We start from the raw sequence: 26,163 nt of genomic DNA, 5'->3' as shown, positions 1-26,163 counted from the left end.
TTGCAGGATGCTATCAACGAAAAAAAAAAACAACACTGCAAGAATGGAAATTGCTTTGCTTGTCACTTCTATCTAACCTGGGAACAAGAGAGGCAACCCTGCTTAATAACCCTGTATGGGTAAAACGAAATGGAGAGAAGACTGGATCACGACGCAGGAGGAAAGACTGAAATACAAACTGTATGGAAAAGCGTGCCCTGAAGCCTGCAGCCTTAATATGACACAGAAATACTTAGCAACATTTCCAAACAAGGACTACCATGCCCAGTTTATGGAATTTCGGTTGGAATTTCTGGAAGTAAGATCAAGAAAAACTGGGTCCGACGTGATATGTCGCCTGTGCAAGCTTAAGAACTGCAAAGAATCTCTGTGTCATCTAGTATTGTTTTGCACAGCTTTGACAGTAGCTAGGACCAATATATTGGGGAAATTCATCAAGGAACAACCATCTGCATCAGCAGACCAGTGGTGGATCATGCTGATTCAGGGTGAGCGGGTTTCCCTGACACTGGCATTGACACATTTTTTAAAGGAGATTTTTACTAAAATAAACATCACAAAGGAACAGAACAAAGACTAACTACTCCCAGAAATGCTGTCTTTTCTCTTTTGTATTAGATTTTAAAACATGGGGGGAAATTATGTTTGTGTACATTGGCAAAAGGCTTCTTTTTTAGCTGAACGCTGAATAAATAACTAAAAATAAAATAAAAAGTGTTTTCCAATGAGACTGTGCCATTAGCTTCATGTCCCTCTTCCTCATCCCAGTACTAATCAATGAGGTGACACATCAATTACCGTCCTATCACCAACGTGCCCTTTCTCCTTAAGATCATGAACCAGGGGGGCACTGTTGCGCACAAGAGAAAATGGCTGCTCCCGTGTAAGCTCTGGCTGAATCCAGGGCCGAAATGGCAAAATAAGCATTTTTTTGTCTCTGGTTCTACGTGATTTATACAGGGAACGTGCAGCAATATCAACTGATTGCCCACACGAAGTTTGGAACTGAAAGGCGAAGGCATTCCCGAGATGTGAAGCCTTCGGATCTCTGTGGCGGTGCAAGACGCGGCCGCCGAGGACCGAAGGGAGGAGCCCGGCGCCGGAGTAACATGAGCGGCGGCAACAGAACGAACGATCCGTCCATCAAGTGAGGGCTAGTCGCGGGCGCACAGGACATCGTAGAGCACCTGCAGACCCCTCTGATCTCCTCACAGCAGCTACCCGGGAGGAGGAGGGGCCCGGCGCCACTGGGGCCCGCCGCGGAGGAGGTAAGCCAAACCCGCTCATAGCGCATGTCCCCCTGCCCTCCGTGTGGCCTGTAAGCTGCGCTGCAGCCCCCTGAACTATCCGGAAGACACAGGAGAGTTGAGCGGGCGGGTCGGTCAACTGGAAATAAGACTTTGCGCCACAGGGGCACGAGACATTGATGAACGGGTGGGAGGTGCGGTGCATTGCCGTCCCGTTCCCCCCTCCCCCACTCCTTCGCCAGGAAAGAAATACACGCTGCTCGACCGGGCTGGAATATAAGGAGAACCAACGGACACCGCCCAGGCCGCACATAACAAAGCTCCCCCTGGAACATTCTGTGGCCGTGCGCAGACAGAAAGCCCATATGTGTGGACGAGATGAACTGATACCTCGCCATCCCATATAAAACGTGTCCAGAGGGTGCGCGAGAGGCTACAAATAAGGCACTGGCAAGGGCATCATGGCTGACATTACGAGTTAGGTAGGGGACAAGACACCAGAGCAGCATCGTATAACCCCCTTAAGATACGCAGAGGAGGCAACGGGCTATCACACTACCTCACCCTGGAATTGGAGCAACGGGCTGAAAAGAAAAACGGGGCAGGAGAATCACATCCCCCCAAAGGCGCTAACGTGGGCACCTCCAGGCCAGATTGCTGCGATATATATCTTAAAGACAACGCACCATCATCCAAACCACCTCAGAGATCGTTGGGAATTTCACAAAGGCATCAAGCTGGTGACCAGAGGCGACCACCACCAACAGTACTTTGCCGCGGATACCAGTCAGGTTCACATGGGCGTAATATTACAATACAGGGTATGCTGAAATCCGAACATTGGGTTGGCCTGTCTCTCATGCTCTGTAGCTCAGCTCACGCTCTTTATCCCGGGCATAAGACAATTGGTAAGGGAAACTCTGGTGCAACCCCTTCTGATTCATCTCTCAGAGAAGGAACGATGCTCAAAAACGTTGGCCCTAAGAAGAACAGAGGGACCATCGATAAATATACGACTACAATGCAGAAGGACACTGAACTCGAGATGGATGAGGAAATGCCCACACAGGAAAAGCAGGTCCCCTCAGCTACAATGATGGAGCCCCAGGCGGTCTTTCTGGCCATGCAGCAGGGCTTCACGGCCCTCACCGACAAACTCGACGGAATCACAGCAAGTGTTGCTACTATAAAAACCCAACTTGACAAAACAACATCTTGCATGACCGAAGCAGAAACAAGGATATCAGGCACAGAGGACGCCTTAGAAACGCTGAACAACACGGTGTCCACAATGGCTATAGAAATAACAACGGTGAAGTCCAAATGTGAAGATTTAGAAGCGAGGTCTCGAAGGAACAATATTCGCATAATTGGAGTTCCGGAGAAAGCTATGAAAGGATCAATGGAGAAAGCTGTGGAGGACCTACTGAGTACACTATTCGGTGACCCGGGATGGTCGCCAATGTTCATAGTGGAGCGGGCACACAGATCACTTGCCCCGAAGCCGAAACCCGGGGCATATGCCAGGCCTATCATAGCACGCATGATAAACTACAGGGACAGAGACCTAATCCTGAAAACCGCCAGAGAGAAACAGGAGCTAAAATGGGAAGCTAATATCATACGCATCTTTCCAGACTTCACTTTGGCTGTGCAACAAGAAAGGAAGCTCTTCACAGAGGTCATGAAAATGCTTTGTAATCGGCAAGTGCAATATGCAACGCTTTACCCCGCCAGGCTCAAAATTCAGCATCAGAATAAATCATATTTTTTCACATTCCCTGAGGAGGCGGCGAACTTAAACATATTCCCCCTAACAACGGACAAACCTAAACGGAGGGCAATCTAAGTATCTCTATGGTCATATAATTGCCATCACGTTCGAGAAGTAAGATGGAATAGCAATGGCAGAGGCTTCCCCCATCGGGAGGCCCACATATGGGACGTCTAAAAAGTATCTTTCAAATTATACTAATAGTGCTAACACAAAGACGTCGTGCTGAGTGAGAGTAACAAGCCAGAACCGGATATAACACTCACAGCCAATGTCGGCATGGGCACTGGAAAAGGCCGCAGCCCACCCTGTAGCAGGTGCTCGTGATGTTGCGGGATGCGGAGGGATGGAAACTAAATGGCACAGTTGAAGTATGGGAAACTGTGAGGGAGGAGGGTGGGATACATTTGGGATTGTTGGGGTTGTGTTATGGAAAGGAGGTTAGTAAAGCAAAAAGCACACAGGTCTCAGGCACGAAGGCTCGTAAGCATGCAACAGAAATACTCTGGCGTGCACGCAAATGCAGGCACTTTATAGACAATGGCAGGCGATGACAATATTAATGTGTTAAGCTGGAATGTAAGTGGCCTAGGATCTAGCATCAAGAAAAGGAAGATTATGGCCTATATCAATAGACAAGCCGCTAAGATAATCTTCCTGCAGGAGACCCATACAGGTCACAGACAGGGCGAGCAATTGATACCGAATTGGGGAACACATCAATATTTCACAACATACTCCAGACGGGCGAGAGGGGCTGCAATATTGATACATAAAACATTACCGTTCGAATGTATCAAAGCTGAATGCGACCCTGAGGCAAGGTATGTGTTGCTCCACGGCAATCTCTGTGATAGGGAAATAGTCATCCTTAATATATATGATGGGCCGAACATTGACCGACCAGAATTCTACTCCACAGTGTTCGAAAAACTGGCAAATTTCCCTACAGCCCAGGTGTTCTGCGGTGGGGACCTTAATACTATTTTAGACGTACAACTCGATCGCACATCAACACAACCTAGAACACTAACCAAAGCAGCACAGACAAGACTTACACATATGTCAGACTTAAACCTAAAGGATTTTTTTTTTTTTTTTTTTTTTTTTTTTACAGTGAGTAAAAGCAGTGGCTGCGAACTCTCAAGTGGTTAATAACCACCGAACAGGTTATCATGTCTGTTCTTGCGAGAGAGGGGCGCCCGCTACCTTTGTTAAACTATTTGTTAAGGAACCTGGGATTGGTAACCCTAGGTCTCCTGGGGGCAACCAGACGTGGTCTCCCTCTCACTGTGCTTAGAGAGGCATCAGCTTCACCTCACTGATGATCCCCAACAAGGGTGAAACACGTGTATGGGGTTGCTGGTGGTACTCTCGTTCAGATTGGAATTGCCATTGTATTTCGGTGCTGGACTGCCCCTGGGCAGGACAAAGACTGATATGCAAATGGATATTTCCCATCTGTGAAAGGCACAGTGAGTAAAAGCAGTGGCTGCGAACTCTCAAGTGGTTAATAACCACCGAACAGGTTATCATGTCTGTTCTTGCGAGAGAGGGGCGCCCGCTACCTTTGTTAAACTATTTGTTAAGGAACCTGGGATTGGTAACCCTAGGTCTCCTGGGGGCAACCAGACGTGGTCTCCCTCTCACTGTGCTTAGAGAGGCATCAGCTTCACCTCACTGATGATCCCCAACAAGGGTGAAACACGTGTATGGGGTTGCTGGTGGTACTCTCGTTCAGATTGGAATTGCCATTGTATTTCGGTGCTGGACTGCCCCTGGGCAGGACAAAGACTGATATGCAAATGGATATTTCCCATCTGTGAAAGGCACAGTGATTAAAAGCAGTGGCTGCGAACTCTCAAGTGGTTAATAACCACCGAACAGGTTATCATGTCTGTTCTTGCGAGAGAGGGGCGCCCGCTACCTTTGTTAAATTAAACCTAAAGGATGCTTGGAGAACACTGAATCCCACCAAGAGAGAATACACGTACTACTCCACAGTCCACGACATGCACTCCAGAATAGATCTATGGCTAATAGACAATGTCAGCATGGCTTGGGTAACAAATACCCACGGCTACCCTAGGACTTACTCTGATCATTCACTGAGACAACTAACATTGCAAATCCCCGGCAGGGTTAAAGACAGACGACCATGGAGATTTAAACCCGCAGCCTTAAGAGACTCGATATATAAAAATTCAATGGCGCAATATATACAAGAATATTTTTACATTAATGAGAACTCGGTCTCGAGTCAGGCAACACTATGGCAAGCATTTAAAATATGCATTAGAGGTCAGTCAATATCCATAGAAGGTGGAATCCTCAAAGACATTAGGGGTAGGCTAACACGACTGGAGACACAAATAACATCTCTGCAATCCCAGTATGCACTCACCCCGTCACCACAACTTAACTGGGCAATAAAGACCAAACTCGAAGAATACACGGAAACAGCAGATCAAGAGATCCGATACTTTGATAGACCTGTTGCGGCACGCAGATATGGGGAAGGGGAACACCCAGGCAGGCTACTAGCAAGAATGGTACGGGGAGAAAGAGGTCCCACAACTATACCCTGCATACAGATGGCGGATGATACAATATCCACATATCAGAATAAACTGAAGGAAACATTCTATGCATTCATAAGGAGCTATATTCCCCTCAGTGTACCGTCACAGAAGCCGAGATAGAACATTATCTCTCCCAAGTACCAACAACTCTTCTAGCTGATGTTACTAGGGAATCATTGGAGGAGCCTATCACAGAGGCTGAAATAGTTGAGACAATAAAAGCACTTCCCAATGGGAAAGCTCCTGGCACATACGGACTGGGAGCTGAATTCTATAAGGAATTTAGCCACTTATTAGCATTGGACAAAGGCGAATTCCCCGAATCCACCAGAGAGGCAATAATTACACTCTTGCTTAAATCAGGGAAACCCCCCCGGGGAATGTGGATCGTATCGGCCACTATCTTTAATAAATACAGATGCCAAGATCCTGGTGAAGATACTAGCAGCCAGACTCACACCATTGATACCATATATGGTACATGAGGACCAAGCAGGGTTTATAATGGGCAGGTCCACAGCAACAAATATAAGACGATGTCACAAAATTATAGCCACAATACCCCCCAAGTCTCAAGGGATAGCAGTCTCCCTCGATATGCGAAAAGCATTCAACACTGTCTCCTGGCCCTTCCTATTCGGGGTACTACGAAATTACGGGTTCGGCACAAAATTCATAAAATGGATTCAAATATTATATACACGCCCCCATGCGAGGATTAGAATTAATGGGTCCCTCACAGACATACTAGAACTACTAGGAGGCACCAGACAGGGCTGCCCATTATCCCCACTAATCTTCGCTCTAGTAATAGAACCTCTAGCAGATATTCTTAGATCACAATACAGCACATTTGGGATTTGGCTCGAGGGCAAACGGCAAATTATAACGCTATATGCGGATGATATTCTATTATATCTAAAGGATCCTGACCGCACATTGGGCAGGGTGCTGGCGGAAGTAGAAAAGTTCGGTGAATACTCAGGTCTTCGCCTGAACCCTAACAAGTCAGAAATATTCCCACTCCCGGATAACACCGCGCAACCCCAAAATATACATGGTCTTATATGGAGTCCGGTACACATCGTTTTTTTAGGTGCTAACATTGCCAGAACAGCCCACTTATCTCGCACTTTCAATTATAGTGCACTGTCGGACGCACTATGCACCAAAATGAAGCGCTGGAATGCTCTACCCATATCTTTGATGGGGAGAATAGCACTAATTAAAATGATAATATTGCCAAAGCTTTTTTATTTATTCAGTACAGTACCAGTCTGGCCCGGCCGCGCTCTGTTTTCCAAAATTAATAGTGCCTGCATAGCGTTTGTCTGGGGTGGACATCCTAGATTAAGCTGGAGGGTATTGACAGACACGTATCCCAAGGGCGGACTGATGGCACCCGATATGGAACTATATTACCTGGCAGTGCAGGCACACTGACGCAGCCGGTTGGGCCCCACGCTTCCCCAATCCAGGACCCCTACCCCTCTCCTCAGTGGAGCGGGAAGCAATGGTATCTCTACAAAGGATAACTAGACCAACCCCCAAACACTACAACACGATAAACCCAACCAAGGTCACAATCACGACATGGTCCAAAATTGTTGACATATTTGGCACCAGTAAGTTATACCACCCGAGTATGCCAATCTGGGGCAACCCCCACACACCCTTCTCCATAGAAAGTGAGGTGGCAATGCACTGGAGTGCTAGAGGCATCACACAATGGGGACAACTATTTTTAGAAAAGCGCTTTCTACAGTGGGAAGATATTAAACACATAGTGGGAAACACAAAGGCGCATAAACAACAGTACAATCGGGTAGCAGCCATCACACAGCATATATACACAACATTTCCGAATGAACCTGAAAGAAACATGGGGCTAGGCTACATGTACACAGGGGTGACCCAGAAAATTACGGCCTCAGCTCTCTATAAAGTTATAGTGCAGACACGCCCGGTGGTAACTCACACGGCTAAGGGCAAGTGGGAGCAAGATTTAGGGCAACCGATAGAGGAACAAGAATGGTCCCAGATCTGTGCGTTGACCAAACTGATATCATGCAATTCCAGATTCAAACTGATTCACTATACAATAGTCCATAGGACACACTATACTCCATCCAAACTCAAGTGAATATACCCTGCTTTATCTGGTACTTGCCCAAGATGCAACTCTGAAAATGCCAACATATTCCATATGTTATGGGACTGTATAGAACTGAGACACTACTGGTCAGAGGTTTGTGGAGCCCTAGATAAGATGGCACACCAACCGGTGGAATGGACACCATGGATGTGCATGCTGGGGGCGGTGGGGAAAATGAACCCGACGTGGCGAAAACTCTTAAACCTGAGCCTATTAATAGCCAAAAGGGCTGTATTATTGAGATGGAAGAATGTACAACCGCCAACTAAGGAAGATTGGAACAGAGATATGATGTGGGCTAATGATACTGAAGAACTGTACATAGATTCAGTAATGCCTACCCCTAAGCCCAGGAATGTATGGACAAGGTATAAACAATATCTGGCAGACTTAACGGAACATGAAAACCTGAATACAGAGGAAAGCAAATTTGTATATGTTGTATGACCACAAAGTGTATGTTACAAACATATGTGCATAACCTGTGTGCAAAGATAAATAAAGTTGTAAAAAAAAAATCATGAACCAGGTGGCGTATCTTCAGTTCCAGAAATTAATTGAGGAGAACAACATCTTGGGAGCACAACAATCTGACTTTAGAGCCAGACATGGCACTGAGACCACCATGTTGGATCTCAAGTCCAGTCTTTCCAGCATTGTGGATCAGAGTCAGCCCGCCATACTGATGCTACTCGACCTGTCCGCCACCTTTGACCTGGTCGACCATGCATTACTGGTGGCCAGGTTGAAATCGTTGGTGGACTGTTCCGGGTTGGCAGCACAATGGGTTGCCTCTTTTTTGGGACCTCGCATGCCAGAGTGGCCTCCGAGGAGGGAAGTTTCTCACCAGCTTCTATCACCTGCAGGGTCCCTCAGGGCTCGTGCATTTCACCCACTCTATTTAAAATTGACATGCTTCCGCTACTGAGGCTTCTTGATGAACTGGGTGTTCTTTATACCAACTATGCGGATGACACTCAGGTTGTTATGAAACTTTCAGGTTCACACTCACAAGAGTTCTAGGCCATTACTACCATCTACTCTGCCATCCAGGCTTGGATGACAGCCAGTTCCCTGGTTCATAACACTGACAAGACCGAGCTCCTCATTATTGCCTCAGGCCCGAAGTTTAAGAAACTTCTTCCCGCTTATCAAAGCTTTTCTATTGCAAAGATTACCATCTCGGTAGCAAAGCATATAAAAACCCTGGCCGTCAACCTAGATGCTGAGCTGACAATGAGGCAACATGTCGCTTCAACTTGGGCCTCATGTGGCTTCATTAACAAATTGCTCCATCATATTCATCCATTTCTATCTCTCAAGAACATCTGCTTCTAGCCTCTGCGCTTGTTAATTCTTGTTTGGATTACTGCAACAGTCTGCTGAATGGCACTTCCCGATCTAACATCGCAGCGTTGCAAGTCATCCATAATGGGGCTGTGTGAGCCATTCTAGGCCTTTCCAGACACACTCACATCACTCCTCACATCACTAATGCAAGGAGGGAGCTGTCATGACCCTTGCCACTGGCCCTCACTGGCAAGTCAGCCTTCCAGTTAGGGCCAGGTCAAAGACCTTAAAACCTCATCCAAGACTCTCTTGGAGTCAGTCCTGGCACCTTAGGCGCAGCAGGCCTGGATTCCCACAGGGGGGCTTGCACCAGTGAAGTAACTTGGTCGCTGCTCGCCCCCACATCTACGCGCCCCTGCCACGAGGAGAAGGACGGAGAATCCACCTTTTACAATATTAAGGTGAGGAGAAGGCCCAAGGGGGAGGAAGGAGTTGAGGCCAAGGGAGGTGGGAAAACATAAAGACAATCTGGTATTGAATCCAGCTCTCCTATATTGCAGACCCATCTTTAACCAGAGGCATTACCAAGGGACCGGGAGAGGGTTCGAGAGTGCAAATCATCCAACCAGGGCTGGGTGGTGTACCTGTGGATACCAGGTGAGCGTAAAAGGAGCTTCATTGGCTGCCAGTAAAACATTGGATTACCCATAAAATTCTGACCCTGACTCACAAGTGCTTGTCCCAGGAGGCTCCAAAATACCTAAGTGATCTCCTGAAAGCATATCTACCCTCCTAGTCTCTCAGGTCCCGGGATCAAGCCAAAATGTCACAGCTGAGATTCAGGTTGGTTAAATACGGAGGAGTGGGCTTTGATACCCAAGCCCCTGCCATCTTGAATACTCTTCCCCCCGATTTGAGGAAAATAAACTCCATAACTGAATTCAAAGGTAGACTCAAGACCCTCCTCTTTATGTCCCCTTAGGCTGAGCCTTCTCACCTGATCTGTCCGTTCTCTCTCACTGTTTCCTCTAATATGTCTCCTTTGTTGTCCATTGTTCTCTTGTTTCACTGTGCCCCCTGAGGGCTACGGCCATGTGGCACATTATAAAAATTAAAATAAATAAACTCCCACAGGACCCATTTTCTATCTTTACCATCCTTTAGCCCCTCCTCTTCAGGGACTTCATCCGCCCCCCCTCCTTGGGCATAGCCTGGGGTGGGGGCTACATTCTTCACGGCCGTGCAATGCCTGACCCCTGCGGAGAGTGGGGTTGTCTGCTCATGGCAGCCACGTCCCCGGGGATCTCCTGAGCAGGAGTTCCCTATTGAGCGGGGCTGGCATCCTGGCTCTCCTAGCCTCTCTGGCACAGCCGTGGGCGTTGGTTGAGAGGGCCCGTTCCGGTTGGGGAAGGGCACCGCTCTTGCAAGGTTGTGGAGTAACACCTTGCTTTGTGAGCTGTTGGTGGCCTGGGGCGATTGCGCTCCGGGCGGAGGTAAGGGCGTTTTCGGTGTTGGGCCTTATGTGTGGTGATTGCTAAGCAACTGTGGGATTCCCATGCTTACTCTTGTGGTTGGTGCGGGCCTGCACTAGAGTTGCTCCTGTCTTCTGCTCTTGCTGTGTTCCATGCTGCTGGTCATGGGGAAATGTGCTGCTAAACTGAGGCATGTTGAGCCCCGGTCTTCCTCGCCCTCTCCTCCTCTTTGTTCTCTCCCCTGCCCAAATGGAGGAAGGGGAGTAGGGTGTCTGATGACAAGTTCCTCTGGATCTTCAAGAGAGCTCAGCAGGAGAAGAGTAACCAGGGCCACCACAGCAGAGGGGGCCTCCTCCCTCTTCTTCATCGGACACCTTTTCCTCCATCCTTGACGGCTCACCTTCCCCTCGATCAGTGGAGTTTAAAGGGAAATACCTTGATAAAATAGCTACCGCTGATGTCCTTCTTCAGGTGTCCCACTACATGGGGACTACATTTGCAGATTATGAACCCCTCCTCCACAATTCAAGTGCACTCTCAAGATGGGCCTTCCCTTCCTCACTGCGATGAAGGCTGAAATCCGGAGGGAATGGACTGACCCAGACAAAACCTCAGTTACTCGGTTGTTGGATAAATGGTGTGATGCTGGAAATGCATCGGAAGGACAGGGCCTCCGTATCCTTGTCCTTTACTGCTTTTTATCGTGTGTTCTGTCGTGTTTTCCGCGCAGGAGTTCATGTGGGACTCCTGGTGGTGCAGCTCTCTTTCTTTGGGTTTGGTGAACGGACCCGTGGGATACCCTTATGGCACCCAGGGGTGGGGGTACAACCCTGTGCCCCTAGTGTATGTTTTTGGGTACCTGTGGGTGGCCCACAGAGCAGGGTACGGGCTGGTGGCAGCTCCATGCTGAATTTGACAGGTGCGCGGAGTATCCTCCATTTTGGGATACCCCGGCCCTGCCATTGGGATCAGTTGATCCCTGATGGAAAACAAGATGGCCCCGGTGGCCTCTTGCTTTCTATTACCCATTACCTTGTTTTCCCAAAGTCCTGGGAAGCCCTGACTCTGTCCCTTCCCCCTGACTGGCTGTTGGATGGAAGTGCCATATATGGTGTTGTTGTGAAGGCCCAGTCAGACTAGCAGGAGCCTTCCCGGTGATGTATGTTGGGTGAATAGAGTGTGTGACGAATATGCATTCTGTGTTGTGGGTGTCTAGTATCTGGTGGTTGACATAATGACTGAGACAACCCTGCCCGAAACTGGTATGAATGCAGCTTGGAGTGTTGAATGGCTCGGTACTTGTCCCAATACACATAACTTGTTGTGAGTGTCTGGAGAGAAGTGAATGGCCTGAATACCTTGTGTGCCTGATTGGCTGCCTGCCTGCATGAATGCCCGTAGTCGTGATTGGATGCTTGAGTGTGACCCAGCGGAATGAATGGGAGACCAACAGTATATCTGGGGACCTCTCACTGCTAGGAATCGTGTTCAGAAGCTGAAGTCCACTACGACGAGTAACTGGATTAACTGACGCTTGACCTTGAAGCCCTGCTGGACGAGAAGAATTGCTGTTGCTCTCCTTCACAATCTGAAAGCTGCTGTGCCTCCAAGGACTGACCCAGAGAGGACCTGGTAAGGCGCCCTCTTCCCGAGCTACGAGGGACCATCGTGCACAGCTGATCTTTGCCAACGCTCCCTGGTAGACAGACCTTCGACAGGCTGCCGACCCGATACGGGGACTGCTGCGGAACTCCAAGGAGAAGCACTCGGACTGTTGTCCAACACTGTCGACGACCGCCGTCGCCGACCGGATCCGCTGTGCTCCCGTTGGCCTAAGAACTTACATTGATCATCGGACGCTCTCGTCTGCATCGTCATCCGCTTGTCTCCCGCTGGAGAAGGCCCGACCGTCGACGCGCCGAGGAGTATCCACCGGTGGGTTTCCCTCCACCTAAAGACCACAGAGACGCCGACGACTCAACGCCCTTGCTGGGCCACAGTTCTTCATCATCTCTTTGCGGTCCAGAACTATTGTCACTGAGGTGCCCCGCACGCCTCTTCCTTGCAGGACGCCAACGCTCTGTCGTCGACGAGCACCGCTAGGAACGAAGCGGCCACTTCCCTGCCATATTTCACCCTGTTCACCGTCGGACGTTCGACGACCCGTGACTCCCGCCTTAAAGGGAGGGCACTCAAGAAGGGCCGTCGATTCCCCCGACACCGAACGCCAAGTTCCCCGACACCTCTCGACTATCCGTGGCTCCCGCCTGAAAGGGAGGCACTCAAGAAGGATCGGTCGGTGCATCGCCGGAGAACTCTACTCCACCAGGTATATATCTTTATTTACAGGTTGCCCAGGTGGGGGGATCTCCACACAGAACTGTGCCTAGTGGTAGGGGTCAGCATTCTGCCTATTGTTTCAAACATCTTACGTTCCTGCCTATCTTTATTGCTGGTTTACTCGTTATTGATCTGTGTGACATTTTAACCGTACAGTTGATGCACTTTAATGAGATTTGATAACATTAGTGGTACCACTCTAGACGTGTATACATTTATCATTATTGACTTCCAAGTACAAAGTGCGTTATTTCGATCGTGTACGTACCTTTGAATATTAATTATATAAAGACTGTGTTTTCAGTAATACAGTGTGTGGACATTCCTTTGTGGGGGTTCGTGGACTACACTGTACTTAAGAACCAGCCCGCATCACCTCCTGAGAACCTAGGCCTTGATTGCTCGTCCATTGCTACCTTATAGAGAATCTTGGCTGGGGTCCGCTGTGCCTCTCCTCTACCATATAGAGAGCGGAAGTACAGCCACCCCCTACCGGTCTTTACACTGGTGGCAGCGGTGGGATGCTTATGGTTTTAAGACTCAGTGTATAACCCTGCCACTTACAAAATATCTGCACTTTATTCGATTAAGGTTTGGGTGTGTACAAAATAACTGCATTACAAGCAATGGAGTCTATTGCGAATGGTAAATTGACTCGGATGAGCTTAGCGGCTCTCGAGAGTGCTTGTGAAGCCAGGGAGTTAGACTTTGTGGATAAGTCTAGGGCTGAGCTGATAGCTGCCCTGGTGGACTACCAGACCGATGGTGAAACTCTAGATGAGCGGGGGAATGCAACCAATGGGGACTCTAGCCCTGGGGTTTCTACTGAATCTGTTTCTGGGAATTCCGCCATTCCTGCTGCCTCTGTTCCGAACCCCAGCAATACCTTGGAGCTTGAGTTATTAAGGATGAAATTGGCTTTTGAGTATCGCAAGTTGGAGATAGATGCTGAGCTTAAGAAGGAGGAGTTGGCTCAACAAGTGGAACTCAAGAGTAGGGATCTTGAACTCAAAGACAAGGACACTGAATGTGAGAGAATCCAGCTAGAGAAAGCTCGAGTGGAGACTTCAGCGAAACCCAGTGAGAGTGTCAGGTCCCCAGCCACTAAATTTATGAAGGATTTGGTTGGTGTGTTTTCGGAGGGTTCTGATATCCTCCAATGGATTGAAGCGTGTGAAATGGTTTGTGCAATTCATGGTGTTGACAAAAAAGAGATTGGGCTAAGTGTTTGCTAAGCAGAGTGCCGCAAACTGGATATGACTGTATTTTGAAGCTGAGTGTGGAAGAACGGGGTCAGTATGAGTGTATGAAATCTGCTTTGATTGCCAAGTTTGGCAAGACACCTACCCAATACCTTAAAAGGTTCAGGGATTTTAAGAAAAGAGAGAATGTGTCTTGGGTTGACTGGGTGAGTGCTGTGCACATGAATATGATGAGGTGGATTGATGGTTACAAGGTGAAAACTTTTGTTGAATTGTCCCACCTATTGTTTTTTGAGCATTTTTCTGAAGCCTGTTCACCGGAGCTGCGTCAGTATGTTGCTGACCAGAACATTTTGGATCCCTTTAAGCTGGCTGGGTTGGCTGACAAGTGGGTCTCCCACCGGGTGTCCCCTAAGGACTCCAGTGGGAAGGACAAGGACAAAGAAAAGGGGGCCTCTCAGAAAGCTGAGGAGTCCCAAAAGCAGTCACAGTCGAATAAACCTAAACCCTCCTCTCCTAAAATCCAAAAATCTAGTGGGGATAAGTCATCTGTGGGTAGGAATAAGAGTAGTGGTCCACCTGCTGCAAAGCAGGCTCCCGGTGGTTCCAGTACCGTACCCAGCTCTCCCGGCACTTGTTGGGACTGTGGGGCTCTGGATCACAAAAGGGCTGACTCCAAGTGTAAAGGTAAGGCATTCGAAGTACAGGCTGTCAGCCTGACCTACCCTTACCCCATGTCTGAGGTGGAGGCCACTGTCCTCCCCTCCTCTACCGGAATCACTTTTGGTGCTCCCTTAGAGATTTCCTTAGTGTCCCTTGGGGTCTGGGACCAGTACGCAGAAGTACTGGCGACTATCCCACAGAACACCCGTAGATTTTTGAGAAGTGTCCTCCTGAATGGCCAGCCTTCTACTGGTTTGAGAGACGCTGGGGCAAGCATGACAGTGGTGGACAGGACCCTGCTCAAGCCAGAGGACTATGTAGAGGCTCCTCTGAGAACCACCAGGTTAGCTGGTGGGCCTCCCAAATTATTGCCTGTAGCCCGAGTCACACTCGTAATTAGAGACAAGACAGCAAAGCTTCCTGTCCTGGTTCAGGACAATGTCCCTGCTAACATTCTGTTAGGGAACGATCTAGTTGAGTTGGGGTTGATCACGGATGGTCTTCCCATGACTGCGTCTGTGGTCACTAGATCCCAGGTGACACTGTGTCTGGCTGTGAGTCAGGTACCCGAGCTGAAGGCGCGGCCTAAGGCACGACGAAGGAAGAGCAAAAAGGCCACCTCTGTGGAGGGAGCTCCTTCTCTTCCTGCTGTTCCTACAGCACCCATTGGGATCCATGCTCCGGACGGGCTGGGTCCAGTGGTAAACCCTGTCTCAACTCCTGTGGGAGAAGAGCCAGAAGACTCTCCTGTGGGAGAGGTTCTCAACCCGGAGGATCATCCTGATCTTCAATGCTTGTTAGCTGAAGGGGGACCCTCCCGGGCAGACTTCTGTAAAAGACAGAGAGAGTGTGCCTCTCTCTAGGGTCTGAGGAAACAGGCCCTGTCCTAGGCACAAGGCGAAGTGCCTAGGACTTTCCGGATTTATTGGGAGGGTGAGCTCCTTGTTAGTGAGCCCACTAAGCCTGAACCTGGTGCCCTCAAGAGGTTGGTGGTACCCCAGGTTTACAGGCCCTTCCTACTGCAGTTGGCGCATGAGGTGCCCTTGGCTGGTCATCTTGGTACCAAGAAGACTAAGCAGAGGCTCTCTGCCCATTTCTACTGGCTTCGGATGGGAGTGGAAGTGGAGTCCCACTGCAGGACCTGCCCAACTTGTCAGTTGTCTGGCAAGACTGGAGGCAGTGTAATTGCCCCACTGCAGCCATTGCCAGTGGTTGGCACACCGTTTGAAAGGGTGGGCATCGACATCGTCGGTTCCCTTGACCCTCCCACGTCAGGTGGACATCGGTTCATCCTGGTTTTGGTAGATCATGCCACCAGGTACCCTGAGGCTATACCCCTTCGGACTGTTACGGCCAAGGTGGTTGCCCGGGTTCTCCTGTGCATTTTCACCCAAGTTGGATTCCCCAAGGAAGTTGTCTCTGACCGAGGATCCAACTTCATGTCTAGTTACATGAAAACCATGTGGAAAGAATGCGGGGTAACCGAAAAGTTCTCCACTTCTTACCACCCAGACCAACGGTCTGGTTGAGAGATTTAATAAAACTCTCAAGGGCATGCTAGGTGCTTTGGAAGAACCCCTAAGGAGGAAATGGGATCTCCTCCTGCCATGCCTGCTGTTTGCTTACAGAGAGGTGCCTTAAGAGGGTGTTGGTTTCAGCCCCTTTGAGTTGCTCTTTGGACATCCCGTGTGGGGGCCCCTCGCCTTGATCAGAGAAGGCTTGGAAGCCACCCCTCCCGGTCCCGCCAAGCAAGTGGGGGACTATGTGTTAGGCCTCAGATGGAGGATGACACAGATGATGGGACAAGCAACGGCGAATCTCAAGGCCAGCCAGGAATTGAACAAATACTGGCATGACCTTAAAGCATCGCAAGTGGAGTGGACTCTGGGACAGGAGGTCCTCATGATGGAGCCTACCAAGCCTCGGGCATTGGCAGATAAATGGACTGGACCCTTCCGGATAGTCTCCAAGATGGGCGAGGTCAATTATCTGGTTGACATGGGAATCCCAGGCGTAGCCCCTCAGGTATTCCATGTTAATAGGCTCAAGCCGTTCCACAGGCGAGCAGAAGTCTCATGTGTCTTGCTGGCTTCAGAGAAAGAAGAGGATGAGAGTGAGCCCCTTCCTGATTTGCTGCATAGCAACCCTCAGGATGGCTCAGTGAAGGGAGTGCAGCTCTCTCCCGATTTGACAACCGAGCAGCAGAGGGCCTGCAGGACTTTGCTCCAGCAGTATGCCTCTCTGTTTTCACTGACACCAGGCCTTACACCGTGGTGTAAGCACGAGATTGACACTGGTGAAAGCACGCCTGTCAAGAGCAGGAGCTACCGAATGTCAGATACGGTTAAGAACCACATCCAGGCTGAGGTCGCCAAGATGTGGGATCTGGGTGTTATTGAACCCTCAACCAGTCCCTGGTCCAGTCCAGTGGTCCTTCTCACCAAGGCAAGTTCCCAGGCCGGTACCAAGGATTGAAGGTTCTGTGTGGACTACCGAGGAGTCAATGCCGTCACCAAAACTGACGAGCACCCATTGCCCCGGGCTGATGAACTCGTGTATACCATAGGTGCTGCCAAATTTGTGAGCAGCTTTGTCCTCCCCTCAGGCTATTGGCAAATAGCTCTGATGGACCATGCCAAGGAAAAGACAGCGTTCTCAACACCAGAGGGACTCTACCAGTTTAGGGTCATGCCTTTTGGGTTGAAGAGTGCCCAGAGGTTGGTCGATTATGCTCTCAGTGGGCTGGAAGCCTTTTGTGTGGCTTATTTAGACGACATTGCCGTCTACAGTTCCACTTGGGAAGAGCACTTGACACATCTGGGTAGGGTGTTGCAGGCCTTGAAAAGGGCTAACCTCACTATCAAGGCCACCAAGTGCCAGATAGCTCAGGGGAAAGTCACGTATCTTGGTCATGAGGTAGGAGGGGGTCAAATCCAACCTCTCCCCAGTAAGGTACAGGATGTACAGGACTGGGAGACTCCCACTACTCAAACCCAGGTGAGAGCCTTTTTGGGTCTAACTGGGTACTATCGCAATTTCATGGCGGACTATGAAACCATAGCTGCACCACTGACAGCTCTGACTTCACCCAAGCAGCCTAGGAAGGTCAATTGGACTGAAGACTGTCAGAGGGCCTTTAAAGGCTTGAAAGAAAGTCTGTGTCGGGCACCCGTGTTGTGTGCGCCTGACTACAGCCGACCCTTTATCGTCCAGACGATTGCCTGCGACACCGGAATTGGAGCTGTCTTGTCCCAGTTAGATGACAAAGGGAGAGAACATCCTATCAGATTCATCAGTAGACAACTCAAGGGTAGAGAACTTAGGTGGGCTACTGTTGAAAAGGAATGTTTTAGTATAGTTTGGAGCCTTACGCGTTTTAGGCCCTACCTTACGGGGTCTACCTTCAAGGTCCAAACAGATCATAAGCCCCTAAAGTGGCTTATGCAGATGAAGGGTGAGAACCCGAAACTGCTCAGGTGGTCCATTAGCCTGCAAGGGCTAGACTTCACCATAGAGCACAGACCAGGGAAGAGTCACGATAATGCAGATGGCCTTTCCAGAAGGTATGTTGACCGTCTGGATGAGGGTGTCTATCCCGTGGGAGATTAGGCACCCTCCACCTCAGTCTGGGGGGGGCGACTGTGATGCTGGAAATGCATCGGAGGGACAGGCCCTCCGTATCCTTGTCCTTTACTGCTTTTTATCGTGTGTTCTGTTGTGTTTTCCGCGCAGGAGTTCATGTGGGACTCCTGGCGGTGCAGCTCTCTTTCTTTTGGTTTGGTGAACGGACCCGTGGGATACCCTTATGGCACCCCTGGGTGGGGGTACAACCCTGTGCCCCTAGTGTATGTTTTTGGGCACCTGTGGGTGGCCCACAGAGCAGGGTATGGGCTGGTGGCAGCTCCATGCTGAATTTGACAGGTGTACAGAGTATCCTCCATTTTGGGATACCCTGGCCCTGCCATTGGTATCAGTTGATCCCTGATGGAAAACAAGATGGCCCCGGTGGCCTCTTGCTTTCTATTACCCATTACCTTGTTTTCCCAAAGTCCTGGGAAGCCCTGACTCTGTCCCTTCCCCCTGACTGGCTGTTGGATGGAAGTGCCATATATGGTGTTGTTGTGAAGGCCCAGTCAGACTAGCTGGAGCCTTCCCGGTGATGTATGTTGTGGATACCTCCTGTGGGTGGGACCTGGGTGAATAGAGTGTGTGACGAATATGCATTCTGTATTGTGGGTGTCTAGTATCTGGTGGTTGACACAATGACTGAGACAACCCTGCCCGAAACTGGTATGAATGCAGCTTGGAGTGTTGAATGGCTCGGTACTTGTCCCAATACACATAACTTGTTGTGAGTGTCTGGAGAGAAGTGAATGGCCTGAATACCTCGTGTGCCTGATTGGCTGCCTGCCTGCATGAATGCCCGTAGTCGTGATTGGATGCTTGAGTGTGACCCAGCAGAATGAATGGGAGATCAACAGTATATCTGGGGACCTCTCACTGCTAGGAATCGTGTTCAGAAGCTGAAGTCCACTACGACGAGTAACTGGATTAACTGACGCTTGACCTTGAAGCCCTGCTGGACGAGAAGAATTGCTGTTGCTCTCCTTCACAATCTGAAAGCTGCTGTGCCTCCAAGGACTGACCCAGAGAGGACCTGGTAAGGCGCCCTCTTCCCGAGCTACGAGGGACCATCGTGCACAGCTGATCTTTGCCAACGCTCCCTGGTAGACAGACCTTCGACAGGCTGCCGACCCGATACGGGGACTGCTGCGGAACTCCAAGGAGAAGCACTCGGACTGTTGTCCACCACTGTCGACGACCGGCGTCGCCCACCGGAGCCGCTGTGCTCCCGTTTGCCTAAGAACATTCATTGATCATCGGACGCTCTCGTCTGCATCGTCATCCGCTTGTCTCTCGCTGGAGAAGGCCCGACCGTCGACGCGCCGAGGAGTATCCACGGGTGGGTTTCCCGCCACCTAAAGACCACAGAGACGCCGACGACTGGACGCCCCTGCTGGGCCACAGTTCTTCATCATCTCTTTGCGGTCCAGAACTATTGTCACCGAGGTGCCCCGCACGCCTCTTCCTTGCAGGACGCCAACGCTCTCTCGTCGACGAGCACCGATAGGAACAAAGCGGCCACTTCCCTGCCATAGTTCACCCTGTTCACCGTCGGACGTTCGACGACCCGTGACTCCCGCCTTAAAGGGAGGGCACTCAAGAAGGGCCGTCGATTCCCCGACACCGAACGCCAAGTTTCCCGACACCTCTCGACGATCCGTGGCTCCCGCCTGAAAGGGAGGCACTCAAGAAGGATTGGTCGGTGCATCGCCGGAGAACTCTACTCCACCAGGTACATTGGGGGGGTAAAACCTTAATAGGAAGAAGTAAGACTATCGGACAATATATGGACTGGGCTTGTGCTATATATCTTTATTTACAGGTTGCCCAGGTGGGGGGATCTCCACACAGAACTGTGCCTAGTGGTAGGGGTCAGCATTCTGCCTATTGTTTCAACCATCCTACGTTCCTGCCTATCTCTATTGCTGGTTTACTCGTTATTGATCTGTGTGACATTTTAACCGTACAGTTGATGCACTTTAATGAGATTTGATAACATTAGTGGTACCACTCTAGACGTGTATATATTTATCATTATTGACTTCCAAGTACAAAGTGCGTTATTGTGATCGTGTACATACCTTTGAATATTAATTATATAAAGACTGTGTTTTCAGTAATACAGTGTGTGGACATACCTTTGTGGGGGTTCGGGGACTACACTGTACTTAAGAACCAGCCCGCATCACCTCCTGAGAAGCTAGGCCTTGATTGCTCGTCCATTGCTACCTTATAGAGAATCTTGGCTGGGGTCCGCTGTGCCTCTCCTCTACCATATAGAGAGCGGAAGTACAGCCACCCCCTACCGGTCTTTACAAGGAGACTGCCATGCCACAAGTAGTCCTGGCAGATGACATCCTCCCGAGCCCAGTGGGGAGGTCCTCTATGACTGCAGAGGACACCATCAAGGATCCAACAGAGAGGAAGGTTGACTACTCTTTGAAGAAGGCTTATGAGTGTGTGCATCTAGCCCTGCATTCTGCCACATACTCCTCCTACACTGCTGAAACGGCGCTAGGGGGATTGAAGACGGCCATAAAGGCGGCTGAGGAAGGGTCTGAATCTGTTCCATTGCTGCAGGCAGTCAGAGTCCAGTTGGAGTTTTTGTCAGATTTCGCCTATAATGTGGTAAAGGCAGCTGCCATGTCCATAGGTGGCATTGTTGCTGGGCGTAGGCACCTCCACATCAGGGATTGGCGGATTGACTCTTGACAGAAATCAACATCCTTGAAGATCCTATTTGAAGGTTGCATATTGTTTGGGGATTCACTTGAGGATAAGGTCCACCGGGTTTTTAAGGCAAACAAACATGCTGAGCAGTTGCGGAGGAAGTCTGGTGCTACCTCTAGGTGCCCTATTCCTGCTCGGCAGCCCCTGCATTCTCGGGCTCGCCCCAGTGCTCAGGGATGACCTGTGACTGGATGGAAATGGCACTCAGGTCATACTTCCTCGCCCCGCCAGCAGAAGTACTGTCGCCAGGCCAGTTGGGTGTCGCCTAAAGTACTTTTGGAACCTCTGGACCCAAATTTCTGGAGGAGCATGGGTCAACCACCTAGTGTGCTGGGGATTGTGATGAATCCTGTGAAGCCATCACTGATCACCAGCCTAAGATCTCCTCCCATGTGGCCAGGGACAGCAGCCGCTACCTGATCCTGATGCTGCGGTAGTATTATAGGGGAGGATCACATAGGAGGAGATGGCTGACGGGGAAATGTTATGACTCTATAAGGGCAAACGTGGTATTCTTCCTTTATAAATGAGGAGGACATTATCATTCCTAAATCCCTGATGGCATGCTGTCACTATACAAATCCCTTCAGTTACAAAACTCAGACCTTTTTTGATAACCATTTTGGACTAAATGTCATTCATACCTCATATATACATAACACGCAATTCACATCCCCTTTCTCTGATGACGTTGTACTAGTTAAAAATCCCTAACAAAATCTCATTAGAAGTCCTGTTCATCCTATGGACTCCAGCTCCCATAATGCCTCAAGTACTGAGACAGGGAAGAGGGAGAAGAAGTTAATGGGGATTGAAAGAAACCCTAGGCAAATCGTACAGACTCGTTTTTGCAAAGTGAATCAGCTGCACAGGACATTTAAAGATGATTTTCACTGTCGATCAGAAGTTGAATAGAGGAGACACGGCTTGGCGAAGCAAGAGGCAGAACAGCAGGTGAAGGCAGACGCAAGGGAGCAGACGGTGTTGAAGCAGCCAGGTGGTCCCAAGCTGGCACTTATCAGTAATTCGCAACCGAGTGGTGAGAGACCCAGAGGAGTGTGGCAGTCTCCAAGGAAAAGCTGAGAGGGGACCGGCAGCAGAGGAAAAGCTGTGCAGGAAAAGATCAAACAGAAAAGCAGTTACTTTACCGGCGACTGAATACAAGACTGTGGGAAGAGTTGAAAGTGGGTCTGCCAAGCGGGGACACCATTCCCACATTGAGACTTGACCGCAACGACGTGCAGGAGGTCAGAAACGCCATGAGACACCGGTGAGTTGGCCCACAGATAGTCCGAACCCTGGGCACACGAACAAGCACATGGACAATTGAAAGTGCATTTTGAATACCGACCAAGTACATTTAAAAGACTGAATTTGCACAATTCTTCATGCCTGAAATGTCAATATGGAGAAAGCTGGAGCAAATGTGATTAGAAGCAGATAAATGTTAATGAAGAAGCTGAAAGACAAGATTTGTGCAAGTCTCCATATATGAGAAGTTCATATGGGGAAACCTGGAGCAAGAATTGCCGTAAGCAAATAAATATTGGTGAAGAAGTTAAGGAACAGAAATTGGACAAATCTTCATATGTGAGAGGTCCATATGGGAAAGTTTGGGACAAGTTACATTCAGAGTCAATGAAGCATAGACAGTACAGGAGTACAACTGTAGTATACTAGGAAATAAAGAGAACATTGAAAGACCTGATAAATGGGATATGTCAGGCAGTGAGCCTTTTGGGGAAAAGATACCTGGCAGAAGAGTAGACCATGGGACCTTTAGAACCTGGCAGGAGAGCATACAAGGGAGTCGAGTAAAAATGTATGAAAGAGAAATTGTACAATATTACCCGGCATGTGAGTATACCAGGGGATCTGAGGAAACTATTGAAGAATTCCTGCTATGGGAATATGCCAGGAAGGCAAGCATTGCCATCTTTAAAGCAGTTGTGAAAGAGAGACACTTTGCTATCTTTGAAGCAGTTGTGTAAGAGAGACCATTTGCCATCCTTGAAGCACATGGGTAAAAGAAACACTCTGTCATCCTTGAAGCAGTTGTATAAAAGAGACACTTTTGCTAAACTTAAAGCTTAAGAAACTGTTACATGGAAGAGGCATTATTGCCCTCTTTAACGAAACATTATTTGAGAAAAGACAGTTTTGATATCCTCCCTGAAATAATCCTGGGGAAGGGAACTACCCTCTGGATCCAAGGACTTCTCTTTTGGAGAAAACATTTTGTAGGATTTATTTATTTGTTTCACCTTTGAACATTTTGGTTAATCATAAGTCAGAGACAATTTATTTTCTTACACTTCTTAGTTGTTCATTTTAATGTGAGGCTCAGATATGTTTTGGACACAAGGACAGTTTATTTAATGTTGCCGACAAGACACTGGATGATATTTAGTCTTAGTTTCCCAGGCAGGGAAACATTCTTTAGAATAAGGACAGAGAGGCCTTTATCCAACACTTTTCCTCTAATAAAGGGGTCTGATGTTGAAAACACTGCCACTTTGTGTCTGTCTCTCCTTTCTAACCCCTCACAGGATACAGGATTGCATTTTTGTCCCCACCTCTTCCATCGGGCACAATACAGACATCACTCCCTTGGTGCCCTGTCAAAAGGTTGACCATGCAGCAAGCTCTCTGGTATCTGCTCTCCAAAAGGGTTATCCGCAAGGTCTCCCAGGTGGAGCAGGGCCTGGGGGTCTAGTCCACTATGTTTATGGTGCCCATACACTAGAGGTCCTACCACCTTATCATAGACCTCAAGGCCATGAGTCTTCACATTCGGACTAACCATTTCAAGATGGAATGTCTTCAGCAGGTTATTCCGCTGGTGGGGGCTGTGGATTTCCTGGCTTCCCTGGATCTTCAGGACGCGTATTTCCACATCCCCATCTGGTCTTTCCATCATACGTTCCTGCGGTTTGTGGTGGGCAGGGACCACTTCCAGTACCGGGCCCTGCCTTTCGGCCTCAAATTTGCACCCCACTTCTTCACCAAGGTCTTGGGGCCGGTTGTGGCTGCTCTTCACCACCAAGGGATTCAGGTATTTCTGTACTTAGACAACTGGCTCCTCAAGGCCCAGTTTGAGGATCTTCTGCTTCAGCATGTGGCATCCACTTGCACCCTCCTGCGTAGCAAGGGCTTCCTGATCAACTGGTCGAAGTCTTAGCTGCAGTCCTGTCAAGACCTTCAGTTTATCAGGGCCAGGTTCTGGACATCGACGGGTCAGGTTCTGCTTCCTCTCATGAGGGCTTGCCGGCTGCAGGACCTTCTTCTTTCCTGGGAGGTAGTGCCTGCCATGGACCTCCTACAGGCACGAGGATTCATGGCATCCTGTGTGTTCCTTGTCCCCTGGGCCAATCTTCATCTGCTTCCCCTGCTGCTTCACATCAACCAGCTCTGGTAGGAATCCTCGCTGGACTTTGAAGCCCTGATCCCCATGGATCCCTCACTCCGGGAACAGCTTCAGTGGTGGCTGCCCAACCTATTGCGGGGATTTCCTCTCCATCATCCCCCTCCGATCATTGTTACCACAGGCGGCAGCCTGTTCGGTGGGGGGCGATGCTCCTTGGTCTGACCCACCAGGAGCTATGGTCCATCCAGGAAGCAGTCATGTTTCCAGCTGTACGGAGCTAGCAGCAGCCTTCAGGGCTCTGCAGGTCTTTGCCCCTGTACTCAGGGGGATGTTGGTCTTGTTGCAATTAGACAATACTGCCACAGTGGCCTATTTCAACCATCAGGGGAGCTCCCGCTCCCAGTGGCTGGGGCCTCTGGCTCTGCAGCTGGGCACCTAGGCGGAGGCTCAACTTTTAGCCTCTGTGGCATGTCACATCAGGGGTTGAGACAACTCAGTGACAGATCACCTCAGCAGGTTGTTTGCTTCAGAGGATTCTGCACTGTGGAAGGTGGCCTTCCGGAAGATCTGCAGAGTGCTGGTGTCTCCAGTTCTGGACCTGTTTGCCTCTCTCCTGACTTCAAAGGTTCCTTGTTTCTTCTCCAGGTTTCCCTCCCCAGGGATGTAGGGGGTAGTTGCCATGAACGGCCCCTGGTCAGAGGGGCTTCTGTACACATTCCCCACATTCCCCTCATCCAGAGAGTTCTGCTCAGGGTTTGGGATTCTCTGTAGGAGGTCATTCAGGTTCCTCCGATGGAGGATCAGGCCTGCAGATGTTGATTCCCTCTCTTGCTGGACTTGGTGATTTCTCCCATGCTTCCCCCCCCTCGGAGGGATTGAATCCGGTGCTCTGCCCCAGGGGGTGGTGGGCCAAAATAACCTGGTCCGGGTGGCTTGGAAACTGAAAAGGGTCGCCTGAGGTCTGTGGGTCTTGCTGAGGAGTTGGCTTCCTCCATCCATTGGGACATGCGTCCTTCTACCTTAAGGGCCTATGAGCGTCACTGGAAGCACTTCATGTCCTGGTGTCTGGTGCAGGACTGTTCCTCTCCCTTGGGTTCTGGGGCTCCTGTTGTACAGTTTCTCCAGGAGGGGTTCAACAGGGGGCTGTCCGTCTCCACCCTTAGTGCTCATTGGGCTGCCACCCCCTCTTTTGGGGGTCCTGAGGTTGGTGAGCGCTACTTGCTGGGGCTGGCAAGGAGGCTACTGAACAGTTTCTTGCTGGTCCGACCATCTCTGCTACTGGGTTGCCCATTGGGGTTTCCGTTTGGTCCTGCAGGCTCTGCAGTCCTCTCCGTTTGAGCCTTTGGGGGAGGTCCATGTAACGTTTTGAACCCTTAAAACTGTCTTCTTGGTTTCTATCATGTCGGCCCGTTGGCTGGGTGAGATGAGTGCCCTCTCATGCAAGGCCCCCTACCTAGTTGTCTCTCTGGCTGCTTTGTTTATGAAGTGCCACCCCTCAATCCTCCAAAATGTGGCATCCAAGTTTCATGTCTCTCAGGAGATTGTCCTTCCTTCCTTCTTCCCCTCTCCCTCCTCCCCGGAGGAGGTGTGCTGGGCTACTTTTGATGTCAGCAGGGCTGTCCTGGTTTATTTGGACCGCAGTAAGGTCTCTTCGTTCCTCCTCCTGCCTGTCACTTTTGGGGAACCCTGGTCTGCTTGGAAGGCGTCTGTACCCTTA

This window comes from Ambystoma mexicanum, chromosome 2p (assembly GCF_040938575.1).
Source record: "Ambystoma mexicanum isolate Mex_15411 chromosome 2p, UKY_AmexF1_1, whole genome shotgun sequence".
NCBI lineage: Eukaryota > Metazoa > Chordata > Amphibia > Caudata > Ambystomatidae > Ambystoma > Ambystoma mexicanum.
The sequence above is the reverse complement of the archived record's forward strand: the minus strand, read 5'-3'. Positions refer to the sequence as shown.